This window comes from Cervus canadensis, chromosome 22 (genome assembly GCF_019320065.1).
Source record: "Cervus canadensis isolate Bull #8, Minnesota chromosome 22, ASM1932006v1, whole genome shotgun sequence".
Taxonomy (NCBI): domain Eukaryota; kingdom Metazoa; phylum Chordata; class Mammalia; order Artiodactyla; family Cervidae; genus Cervus; species Cervus canadensis.
The window spans coordinates 2981838-2993278 of record NC_057407.1 but is presented as its reverse complement, the minus strand read 5'-3'; positions in this window follow the sequence as shown (position 1 = coordinate 2993278).

Here is an 11441-nt window from a genome sequence, read left to right as displayed (position 1 = left end):
TGCTAGCCATTTATTGCTTCTGAACTTTTCTGTTGTTGTCCAGTGAGAATTAATTCAAGGGTAGGCCTGGGTCCACAGGCTGCACTTTACATAGCTTCACTCTCAGTCCAGCTGAGGCTGCAGTTGCCACAACACCTCCATTCCTGACCCCGGGTGGTCTAAATCCCCTCCGAAATTTCCGTACACCCAGGCGGCCACCCCGACCCCCCGGGTCCTGGCTCTGACCTTCGGCTACTGCAGCTTCATTGTAGGGATCATATCCCTGCCCACAGGGGTGGTCTCTGCCCCCATGAGGCCCGTCTGAGTTCAGGCTGGGCAACAGTAAGCCCTGGAGACTGATGTCGGGAGGCAGGCTTGACTATGATGCTGGCCGGAAGAGGCAATGGAGGGGGTTTCATTGCACAAACGCACACATCTCCCAGTCGAACATCAGACACCTGTGTCCTTAAAGCCTTCTCCCCGCCTTCACCCCATTGCCACAGTCCCTGTTCCCATGGCCCCTACTTCCCTCCCCATAGACCCAGCCTTCTGTGGTCCGCCCTGTGACCTCTGACATCCTGAGACATCCACTTCCTCGCCCACTCAGCTTCCAACCACACTGGCTCCTTCCTGGTCCTCAGACACGCCAGGTGCCGCCCTGCCTCAGGGCCTTTGCACTGATGGCCGTCTCTGCCTCACTCAGCAATCGGCCCGGCTGGGTCCCCTGCTTCCTTCCCGTGTGTGAAGACTTGCTCAGAGAGGCCACCTCCCCCACACAATCCTCTCACCCAACTGTTATTTTTCTTCGATGTGCTTCTTTCCACCTACGTTAGATTGCATCTCTGTCCCCCTTCTTGTACGTGTCTCCTAGAGCGTACAAGTTTTATTCATTGCCGAAGCATGAGAGCTGCTCAGCATGTGTTTAGCAAGGGAGTGAATGACTGCTGGGGACACGTGAGGTCTGGGCACAAATGCCACTGGGTTATCACTGCTGTCGTCCTCCTTATTTTTCCTCTCGTTGACTCTGCTGCCTGAGCCTCAGGCAGAGAAGAGGCCCCGGCAGCTCCAGGAGCGAGGTGCCCTCATTCCTAACCTCTTGCTCTCCGCCCGGGTTCCCAGGACACCATGTGATCTGCAGCCCCGAGGCTGGCATGTCCCCAGGGAGGGGCCTGCCACTTAATGTCCTCACGGCGGCTGGCCGCCTGCCTCAGATGGAACCCACGCGGAGGCAGGGGGCTCTGAATCACTTGCCACCAGGATTCCTCTCGGGGGGCCGCCTTCTTCCTCCTTGCAGACAGTTTTTCAGTGCCCAGGAACAGATCGAAAGAGTACTTGGAACTGGGGGTCCTGGGTTCGAATCCCAGCTCCTCCTCCTGGCTCGGTGACCTTGCGCAAATATCCTCGCCAACCTGAGAGAGGATGTGTCGCCTCCCATCCGGTCCTTGGGAGCCCAGGGGGCCTCGGGTCAGCAAAGGGCAGGAAACGCCTCCGGGCTGGGCGTGCCTCGAGTCCCTCACTGAACAGGTATCACTGAGCGCCTACTGTGTGCTGGGACACGCACCCTGCCCGAGTGGAGCTGCCGTTCGTGTGGGAGACAGACAATAAATAAGAAATGCAAGTGCAGAGTGGCTTGTCAGATGATAAATGCTGAGGGAAAAAAATAAAGAAGGGAGGAGGGGTGCTGGGGGGTGGGGTCTGCACCTTTCAGTAGATGAAAGTGAACGGGTGAGTTGCTCGGTCATGTCCGACTCTCTGTGACCCCGTGGACTGCAGCCCGCCAGGCTCCTCTGTCCGTGGGATTCTCCAGGCAAGAATACTGGACTGGGTTGCCATGCCCTGCTCCAGGGCATCTTCCTGACCCAAGGATGGAACCGGGGTCTCCCTCATTGCAGGCAGATTCTTTACCGTCTGAGCCACCCAGGAAGCCCCTTCAGGAGATGGGGAGGTGATTTTTGAATGAGGACCTAAAGCGGAGAAGGAGGGAAGGAGCTGTGCAGACAGCAGGAGTGGAGGTGGGGGTGGGGGATATTCCGGCAGAGGGCACAGCGGGTGCAAAGGCCCTGTGGTTGAGGACCCGGGTGGGCACTAGAGTCAGTGTGAAGAGAGTGGAAGATGAGGCCGGAGGTCACAGGGGCCCTTTTGGCCTTTGGAGGAATTTGGGTTTCATCTAGCATCCTGGGAGTCATGGGAAGATATAAACAGGGGAAAGCTGAGATCTGATTTCTGACTGCCTCAAGGTGGGCAGGTAGAAGGTGGGTTAGGTAGGGTAGGGAAGGGGAGGCAGGGAGGCCAGTGAGGAGGCTGCCCCTGCTGTCTGAGGAAGAGGAGGGAGGGAGTAATGGGGTACCGAGGACTGGCCGGTTGGTCCAGCAGTGTGAAGAGAGACGTTATCCTGGGCTGGAGGAGTCAGGGAGGGCTTCCTGGGGGAGGTGATCCGTGAATAGGGGACGTCGGGAGGTGGAGGGGAGGCCGTCCAAAGAGGTGGCTGTGCAGTTAACGAAGGACAAAAGCAGGAGGACAGAGAGCAGAGGCCAGAACCCAGGAGGGACACAGGAGGGGAGCCCAGAGAAGTGGGACGGTCAGACTTCAGGACGGTGCCTTGTCCACTCATTCAAGTGAGGTCCTTTGGGAACCACGGAAGCTTCTCAGGAAGGAGAGACGAGCGATGATCATTTCATCGATTATCGGTGGTGAACGGACCCTCAGAGAGGGCCATCCCCCTAACTTTACCGAGGGGAAACAGGCCCAGGGCAGACAGGAACTTGTCCCAGGTCACACGGTAGCCGTGGGACTGCCTTGGGAAGAGGCGTTTGGTGGGCCTGAGGGTGAGGGTGGGGGACTCAGGGCTATGGACCGGAACTTCTGGGAGACACGGCCTGCTTGGAAAGAAACCAGTAACTCATCTGTGGCTTTGGACCTGGCCCGGGGTCCCCTGACGCCCCCCTCTGCCTTGTCCTTGCCCTAAATCTGATGGCTTGTGGCTTGGGATTCCCCCACTGCCGTGGCTTCTGTGTCTGTAACTCGGACGCTGTCCCCTGCTGTCTGGTGGCCTGTGGTCAGGCCCTAGCGAGGTGTGGTCCACGGTGAGTGGTTTGTGGCCCTGGACCCAGCTCGCTGCAGCTCCAGGGTTCCAATCTTGTGTGCCCTTGCGGCTGATTTCCCCGTCCCCCGTGTTGTGTGGCTCCGTGTCCCCATCCTGGGGGGAGCTCTGTGCCCCCGTGGGCCATCACCCAGCTTCCTACCGGCCTGGGCCCTGTTTCCCACGTGGTGGTGGCTTGTTCGAGTAGCCAGAGCCCCAAGACTTTGCTCAGATTACTCACACCGCTGCCCTGAGGTCAAGCGGGCAGAGAGTGGTCACCCTGGCCAGGCCAGACTCTCTGCGGACAGCCCAGAGGGCTCCCTTGGGACACACTCGCCCTTTCTTTATCTGGGACCACCCCCCCCCACCCCCACCCCACCAGGGCCATCCCTGGGTGTCACTGGACTGTGTGGTTACTGCCTGCATGGGGCGGGGGTAATAAGTCTTGGTGTTTCTGGCCCCACTGTCTTAGTCCATTCCGGCTGCTGTAACACAATACGCTGCCTGGGTAGCTTATGAACAACAGAAATGTATTTCTCACGGTTCTAGAGGCCGGAAGTCCAAGATCAAGGCACACGGTGGTCAGGCTCCGGGGAGGGCCCGCTTCCATAGGTGGGGCCTTCTTGCCATGTCCTCATGTCGGGGGAGGAACAAGGGACTCTCTGGGATCTCTTTTATTTATTTCTTTAAAAATTTTATATATTTATTGGCCGCACTGCACGACATGTGGGATCTTAGTTCCCTGACCTGGGATCAAACCTGCGCCCCCTGCATTGGAAGCCCAGACTCTTAGCCACTGGACCACCAGGCAAGTCCCTGGGGTCTCTTTATAAGAGCACTGATCCCATTGACCATGATCACCTCCTGAAGGCCCCACTTCCTAATACCATCACCTTGGGTGTTAGGTGTTTAACATAAGAATTTGGGGGAGATACAAGCATTCAGTCTTCCCAGGAGGCTCAGTGGTAAAGAATCCGCCTGCCAATGCAGGAGACGCAGGAGATGTGGGTTTGGATCTCTGGATCAGGAAGATCCCCTGGAGAAGGGAATGGCAACCCACTCCAGTATCCTTGCCTGGAGAATTCCAGGGACAGAGGAGCCCGGCGGGCTGCAGTCCGTGGGGGTCACAGAGAGTCAGACACGACCGAGAGACGGAGTCTGAAGCTGCCACTAATGAGCCATGTGACCTCCAGCCCCACCTTTCTATGTGCTTGAGGTCGGGGGTTTGGGACGGAGTGCACAGACCATGCCAGGGACGGGTGGGTGGGTACAAGCCCCTGAACCCCTCCGTGGCGCCTCCTGGTCTTCTGTGTGGTGGGCTGGGGGAAATGGACCTGCAGGCCACCCCAGGAAGGGTGATGCTTGGATGTGGCTGCCTCCGGGGCCTCCCACCAGCTCCCCCAGGCCGTGATGGCATCCACCTGCAGCGTCAGGTCCACTTAAAGCAGACACACAGACCCGATGAACCTCCCCACCCTCCCGAAACGCCAGGTGATGCCCCCGCGGTGGCCGAGGGGAGCCGGGGCTCCGGGAACCCCGGAGGGCCCCGCCCTGGGCTGCCTGCCCGTGGTCACAGGGAAGGGCACGGAGCCTGGGCGCTCGCCCAGACCCCGGTGTGCGCTGCACCCCTGGCCCCCATTTTGCCACATTTGCTGTCTTTAATCACACCCGCCCACACGCTCCCGCAGGGACCGTGACAGAGGCGTCTGTGTTTGGAAGGAACAGAGGGGTGGGTGTGAGGGTTGGCTCGGAGCCTGCTTGTGGGGTTCAGGCTCAGAGCCACACCCCCCCAGCCCTTCGCCTAGCTCTCCACCGGCTACCTGGGACTAATCTCAGCCACACATCATGGGCTCAGGGGGAGGGTTGCCGTGTGCAAAGGCTGGGGAGGTCTCTGCTGCTGTTTAGTCGCTCAGTCGTGTCCGACTCTTTGCCTCCCCATGGACTGCAGCACGCCAGGCTGCCCTGTCCTTCACTATCTCCCGGAGTCCAACCAAGTTTATGTCCATTGAATCAGTGATGCCATCCAACCATCTCATCCTCTGCCGCCTTCTTCTCCTCCTGCCCTCCATCTTTCCAGCATCAGGGTCTTTTCCAGTGAGTCAGCTCTTCACATCAGGTGGCCAAAGGGTTGGAGCTTCAGCTTCATCATCAGTCCATCCAGTGAGTATTCAGGGTTGATTTCTCTCAGGATTGACTGGTTTGATCTCCTTGCCGTTCAAGGGGAGTGTCTTATGCAAAGTAAAATTAAAACTTCAGTTTCATTCAAATTTTTCAGACAAGGAAACTGTAGTCTGAGAGCAAATACCTGGCAGGTAATAAATAAGGGCTGTCCCTTCCCCAGAGCTCTGACCAGCTGCAGGCTAAGTTGCTTAAGTCTTGTCTGACCCTTTTCAACCCTACGGACTATAGATCGAGAGGCTTCTCCGCAATGGGATTCTCCATGGACAGAGAAGAATACTGGAGTGGGTAGCTATTGCCTGCTCCAGGGGGTCTTCCCGATCCAGGGATTGAACCCTGAACTCCTGCATTGCAGGCAGATTCTTTACCTTCTGAGCCACCAGGGAAGCCCTGACTGGCCCCAGACCTGTTATTTCCTGAGGCTGTCACACCCACGTGGTGCCTGGATGATGGGATTCCCACTACACGATGAGGGGAGGGCGGGATTTGAACCCAGTGCCAAAGCTGCCCCCAGGCTGTCCCCTCCCAGTGGACAAGCCTGGGGAGGGGCCCTGGAGGTCAGGGTGGGGAAGGCATGGGTGCTGGTGGGGGAGGAGCCCTGAGGGACCGACCAGCAATGCAGCATCTCCATCACCTCTGCCCAAGCACCCCACAGCTTAATCTGCATCCTCGTTAATGCCCTGCCCAGGTGTCTGCTCCTAATCATTGTGCTGTGAGGGCAGTGCCAGGACGGTTAACAGGAATGCCACCTGTTTCCTGGCAGGTGGCCCTGTTGGCACACCTGTCGGACGGCCGCCCCGGCCCACTCGGAAAATGCTTGATGGCACTCTCTTCCTTGACTCAGGAGCCCTCAGACGGATAAGCTGCTCGCCCGGCGGGCTTGGGGCTGCTGCTGGCTCAGAGTGGGTCTGATGAGGGTGGACGGCAGAGGGTAGGGGGAGAAGGTCGTGGGCTGGGTTGTGTTGAACCCTCTCCCCTGCCACGTGGAAGCTGTGTGATGCTGGGACAGTCACTTTCCCTCTCTGAAAATCCGTGTCCTGACTTTGTTTGTCATTATTGTTTACTCACTGTGTCTAACTCTTTGTGACCTGCCAGGCTCCTCTGTCCGTGGGATTCTCCAGGCAAGAATACTGGAGTGAGGGTTGCCACGCCCTTCTCCAGGGGATCTTCCCGACCCAGGAGTGGAATCTGGGTCTCCCGCTTTGCAGGAGGATTCTTTAACATCTGAGCCCTGGTGAACCCCCCTACTTCTTATTTTATATTTCAGTGTTTCATTTACTTCTGAATGGCACAGATAGCACAGGAATACCCCCGAGGCATTTTAGGGGCAGATCTTGAGGTTTTTTTTTTGTTTGTCTCATCTCAGGAGTCTTCTCCAGCACCATAATTCAAAAGCATCAATTCTTTGGCACTCAGCCTTTTGGTCCAGCTCTCACATCTGTACATGACTGCTTGGAAAAACCATAGTGACTATATGGACCTTTGTCAGCAAAGTGGTGTCTTTGCTTTTTAATACGCTGTCTAGGTTTGCCATAGCTTTCCTTCCAGGGAGCAAGTGTCTTTTACTTTCATTTCTGCAGTCACCATCCGCAGTGATTTTGGAGCTCAAGAAAATAAAATCTGTCACTGTTTCCACTTTTACTCCTTCTATTTGTCGTGAAGAGATGGGACCAGATGCCATGATCTTCGCTTTTTTGAATGTGGAGTTTTAAGCCAGCTTTTTCACTCTCCTCGTTCAGGTCTGATTTTGCAGGCAAAACAGGTGGTGCTATGGGCTTCCTTCCACATCCTCTCAGGAGGCCCACGTGCCAGAATGTTCCACTTTTGGGGACGCTAAGATCATTTCAGGGGTTCAAGCGGTGTCTGCCTGGTCCTGCTATCACCCAGTTCTGTTCAGCGCTCCCTTGATGCCCAGTGCTGGATCCCTGATTGCATTAGGACTGCAAAAAGGCGGCTTTCCACTTCTGTATCTCTTCTGTACCTATTTGCGGTAGTTCTTCTGTAAAGAATGACGTTCCTTTATTTGGTTCCTCTCGAGTACCGTTCATACAGGAAGACGGGATAAATGCTTCATCCTTTACCTGCATCTTCTGTTCATAGGATAATCAGTTGGTGCCTCGAGTCCCTCCAAAGGAACTGAGGGGGTTTTTCTTTCTTTTGAGAAGCGTGAACACATGGATTTTTGCAGTTTTGCAGTCACTGTTCTTTCTGATGCTCAGCTTGGCCCACATGTGGCTGGTGGGAGCCCTTCAAACTGGCTCCTGTGTCCTTTCAGCCCTCCCTATTAGCCTTCAAGCATGTCCGTGTGTGTGTGTGTGTGTGTGTGCACGCGCGCGTAAGTCGCTTCAGTTGTGTCCAACTGTTTGTGAACCTATGACTGTAGCCTGGCGGGTTCCCCTGTCCATGGGATTATCCAGGCAAGAATACTGGAGTGGGTTGCCATGCCCTCCTCCAGGGGATCTTCCCTGACCCAGGGATCGAACCTGCATCTCATGTCTCCTCCATTGGCAGGCGGGTTCTTTACCACTAGCGCTGCCACAAGCATGTCCTTACTTTATAGCAACACGGGATATGCCGGGCTCGTCTTGCACCGGTCCTAGAATCAGCCTCCTCTCTGAGGAGCTCTGGGGTATTTAGAGACTACAGTCTGGGTTCTGAGGAGACCACTCCCTTTAGAGTTGGCAATGTCTCCCTCTGTGCTCACATACCCCTCACTCTGTTCCATTCATTTCTAGCAGTTTTCACCTTCTATTCTAACATCCTGGGACGTTCACTTGATTCTTATGTTGGTCATCTCCTCTGTCTTCCCGCTAGAGTGTTAGCACGGTGTAGAGTGGTTCTGATGGTGGCTGAATCTCCTGGCTTGGCATACAGAAGGTGCTTAATAGAACACTGGTTGAAAGAGTGAATGGATGGGCGGATGGATAGCCATCGTCCTCTCCCTCTGCCCTGGTGGCTCAGATGGTAAAGAATCTGCCTGCAGTGTGGGAGGCCTGGGTTCGATCCCTGGGTCGGGAAGATCCCCTGGAGGAGGGAATGGCAACCTGCTTCAGTATTCTTGCCTGGAGAATTCCCATGCACAGAGGAGCCTGGTGGGTTATACTCCATGGGATCTCAAAAAGTCAGACACAACTGAACAACCAACAGCTTCACTTTTCACTTCACTTCCTCCCTCCACCAGCCTGGAGAAGCAGTTAAGAGGGTTCTGGCTTCGCCCCCTCCCGCCCGCCCCCCCCCGCCCCCCTTTGACTGCAGAGCCTGGGGGCCTCTGTCTTATTTAGATCAGCAGAGCTGGGCGGTGGAAATGTCACACCACTTGGCCCAGGGGAAGAAAGGGCCGGGCTGAGAAGATTAAAGGCACATCTGATGAGATGTTAATTTGCTCCGGGAAGCAGGTGGGGGTGATGGCAACCCAGGCCCCTGGGGCTTTGTGAGGCTGAGGCAGGAATGAAAAAGCAGAATCCAGGGGGAGCCCAGCCTGGGTCCTTCTGGGCTTGGTTTCCTTCTCTGAGCCCATCTCTTGGGCTCTGTTAGCCCATTTTTAAGGGAAGTCAGGTGGCCCTGTGTTCGAATCCTGGCCTGACTGCCTCAGTGGCTGTGTGACCTTAGGTGATGGGAGGAACGTCTCTGGGCCTTGGGGGAGAAGAAGTGGGACTCTCAGGGAGGGTGAGCCCAGGGAGGACCGTGGACTCGAGCCCAAGAGGCCCGAGAACCGCAGGGCCTTGCTTGGGGCCACCCTGTAGCCCGAGATGGCTAGAACCTGGACTCAGGTCCCCTGGCTCCCCACCTGGGCTGATCTAACGTTTTTAATGAAATTTATTTAGTTAGTTATTTTCGGCTGGGCAAGGTCTTCGTGGCTGTGCAGGCTCTTCTCTAGCTGGGGTGTGTGGGCTTCTCTTTGCAGTGGCTTCTCTTGTTGCAGAGCATGGGCTGTAAGCTTCAGTATCTGAGGCACACAGGCTCAGTAGTGTAGCTTCTGGGCTCTAGAGCACAAGCCCAGTCGTTGTGGCGTGTGGGCTTACTTGCTCCGAGGCACGTGGGATCTTCCTGGACCAGGAATCGAACCCATGTCCCTTGCATTGGCAGGCAGATTCTTTACCACTGAGCCACCAGGGAAGCCCCCTGATCTGCCCTTTCACCCTTGGTCTCATCTCCTTTAGGGGGTCCTGCGCTCTCCCACACTCTCCCTCAAGCTACCGTTTCTGCAGAAGGAGCCCTGTGAAAATCTGGGGAAGGGGGCATCTGACAGGAGCCGCTCAGATAACAGACAAGTTCTCGACGGCCAGAAACCAGAACGCCCCAGTGTCCCTTTTTCACTCCTGCCAGTCGGGGGACTCCTGAGCCAGCAAGGAACCCATCATCCAGTTTCCATCTCCTTCAACTCAAGTCCAGGTTTCAGGGCGACCACTGAAGGCAGAGTTTGGGGAGTATATCAATCTGTGTTCTGTGTACTTGTTCATTCATTCATTCAGCATTTGCCGAGTCCCTGTTCTGCCCTGGAAGCTGACTGAGGAAGGCACTGGGTTCATCAGGATTCTTTGGAGTCCCAGTCACCAAAGATTCAACCCAAACTCGCTTAAGCCAGGAAGGGAATATATTGGCTAAAGTAACAGAAAAGGGATATTGCTGACGTCAGGCACGTCATCGTCAGGGTGGGACCAGTTTCACGGCCCCCGCTTCCTGTTTTGGTGTCACGTGGCCACCAGCGACTCCAGCATGATGCCACTCCCCCTCACACCCTGCAATGGACAGAATTCCCCTTCCCAGGAGTTTGATCAGGCCCCAGGACTTGGGTCATGTGCTCGTCTCTGAGCCCGTCTCTGTGGCCAGGCTGGGAGACTGCTGGTTAGCGGGCTCTGGGTCAAGGGCCCTCCAGGAGCTTGCAGGGGGGTAGGGGGGCAATCTCCACCCAGCCTGAGTGCAGGGGAGGAGCAGCCCCCCCCAGAAAAGTGGGGTGACGCTGCTGGAAGAAGAAGGAGCAGGAGGCAGAAAGAGCAGGCGTCCACGCCGACACCAGCTCTCCGAGAGCTTGTGGTCTGGAGGAGAAGCTGGACTGTGCGTGGTGAGAGGAGGGGCTGAGCATCTGAGTGATGCTCCAGCTTGTGGGATCGCCGCACAGTACAGAGTCCTGTCCCCAGGGTTCCGATGGGCAGACTCGGGCGAAGAGCGTCTTTCTGGGCTGGACGCTCTCAGAGGGCAGGGACCACGCGCTCCTTGCTCTGCTCCTGGGGTGACGCCTGACACGGGGCCAGGACCTGGCCCTCTGGCACCAGGGAGCCGCCTCCCCAGTCGGCTGCGAGTGGCTGGGCCCGAGTGACTTCTGAGTGCAGTCCGTGCCCCTCTCGATGGGGGCAACCCCATGGTACTTTGAGCTTGGGACGAGTTGGGAGGTAAGCCCACTGAGGCTCTCGGTAGGGGGCACCCTGAGTCAGGATTCCAGCCCGGGCCTGCCCATCCTCGAAGGCTGGAGTTCTCTTTTCTCACCTGACTCTGCACAGCTCTGCCAGAGACTTGCTGTTTGGCTGGAGGCTGGGCCTCCCTGCCTGTGGGCAGCCTTGCGGTGGAGTGGGTCGATCTGAGATGGGGCGCCCTACGGCCTGCCCTGTGTCTCAGGAAGCAGCTGTGCGATCCCCTCACATGCTTGCTTCCACCTTCCTGGGCTGCCCTGAGCGGCCCCTGCCACCCTTGCCTTCAGGATAAAGGGATGGAGACCCCACGGATGCAGTAGAAAGGCACCCTGGCCTCGCTGAGTTGCCCCTACAGGGCTTCCCGGAGCCCACCAACAGGAGCCTCCTGGTGCATTGGGCTGGAATCCACCCTGGGGCAGAGGAGGGGGCACGCTCTGAGTCTGGGGCCTGCTCTCAGTCAAAACTGGCTGATCTCTAAGCTTCAGGGAGGCATTAAGGAGTGACAGAACCAAGTGGAGACTCCTGGGTGGAATCTGAAGGACTGGGGGATCACTGAGGAGGGTATTAGTGTCTCACTGGGTGAGTCACCTCGTTAGCTGCAGGGTCTGTTGACTCAGAATAATTGCCCTGCACTCCATCCATGGTGAGGGCTTCCCAGGAGGCGCTAGTGGTTAAAAATCCGCCTGCCAGTGCAGTGCAGGAGACCCGAGGGAAGTGGGCTTGATTCTTGGGTCGGGAAGAGCCCCTGGAGAAGGGAATGGCAACCCCCCACCCCTGCCCAGTGTTCTTGCCTGGAC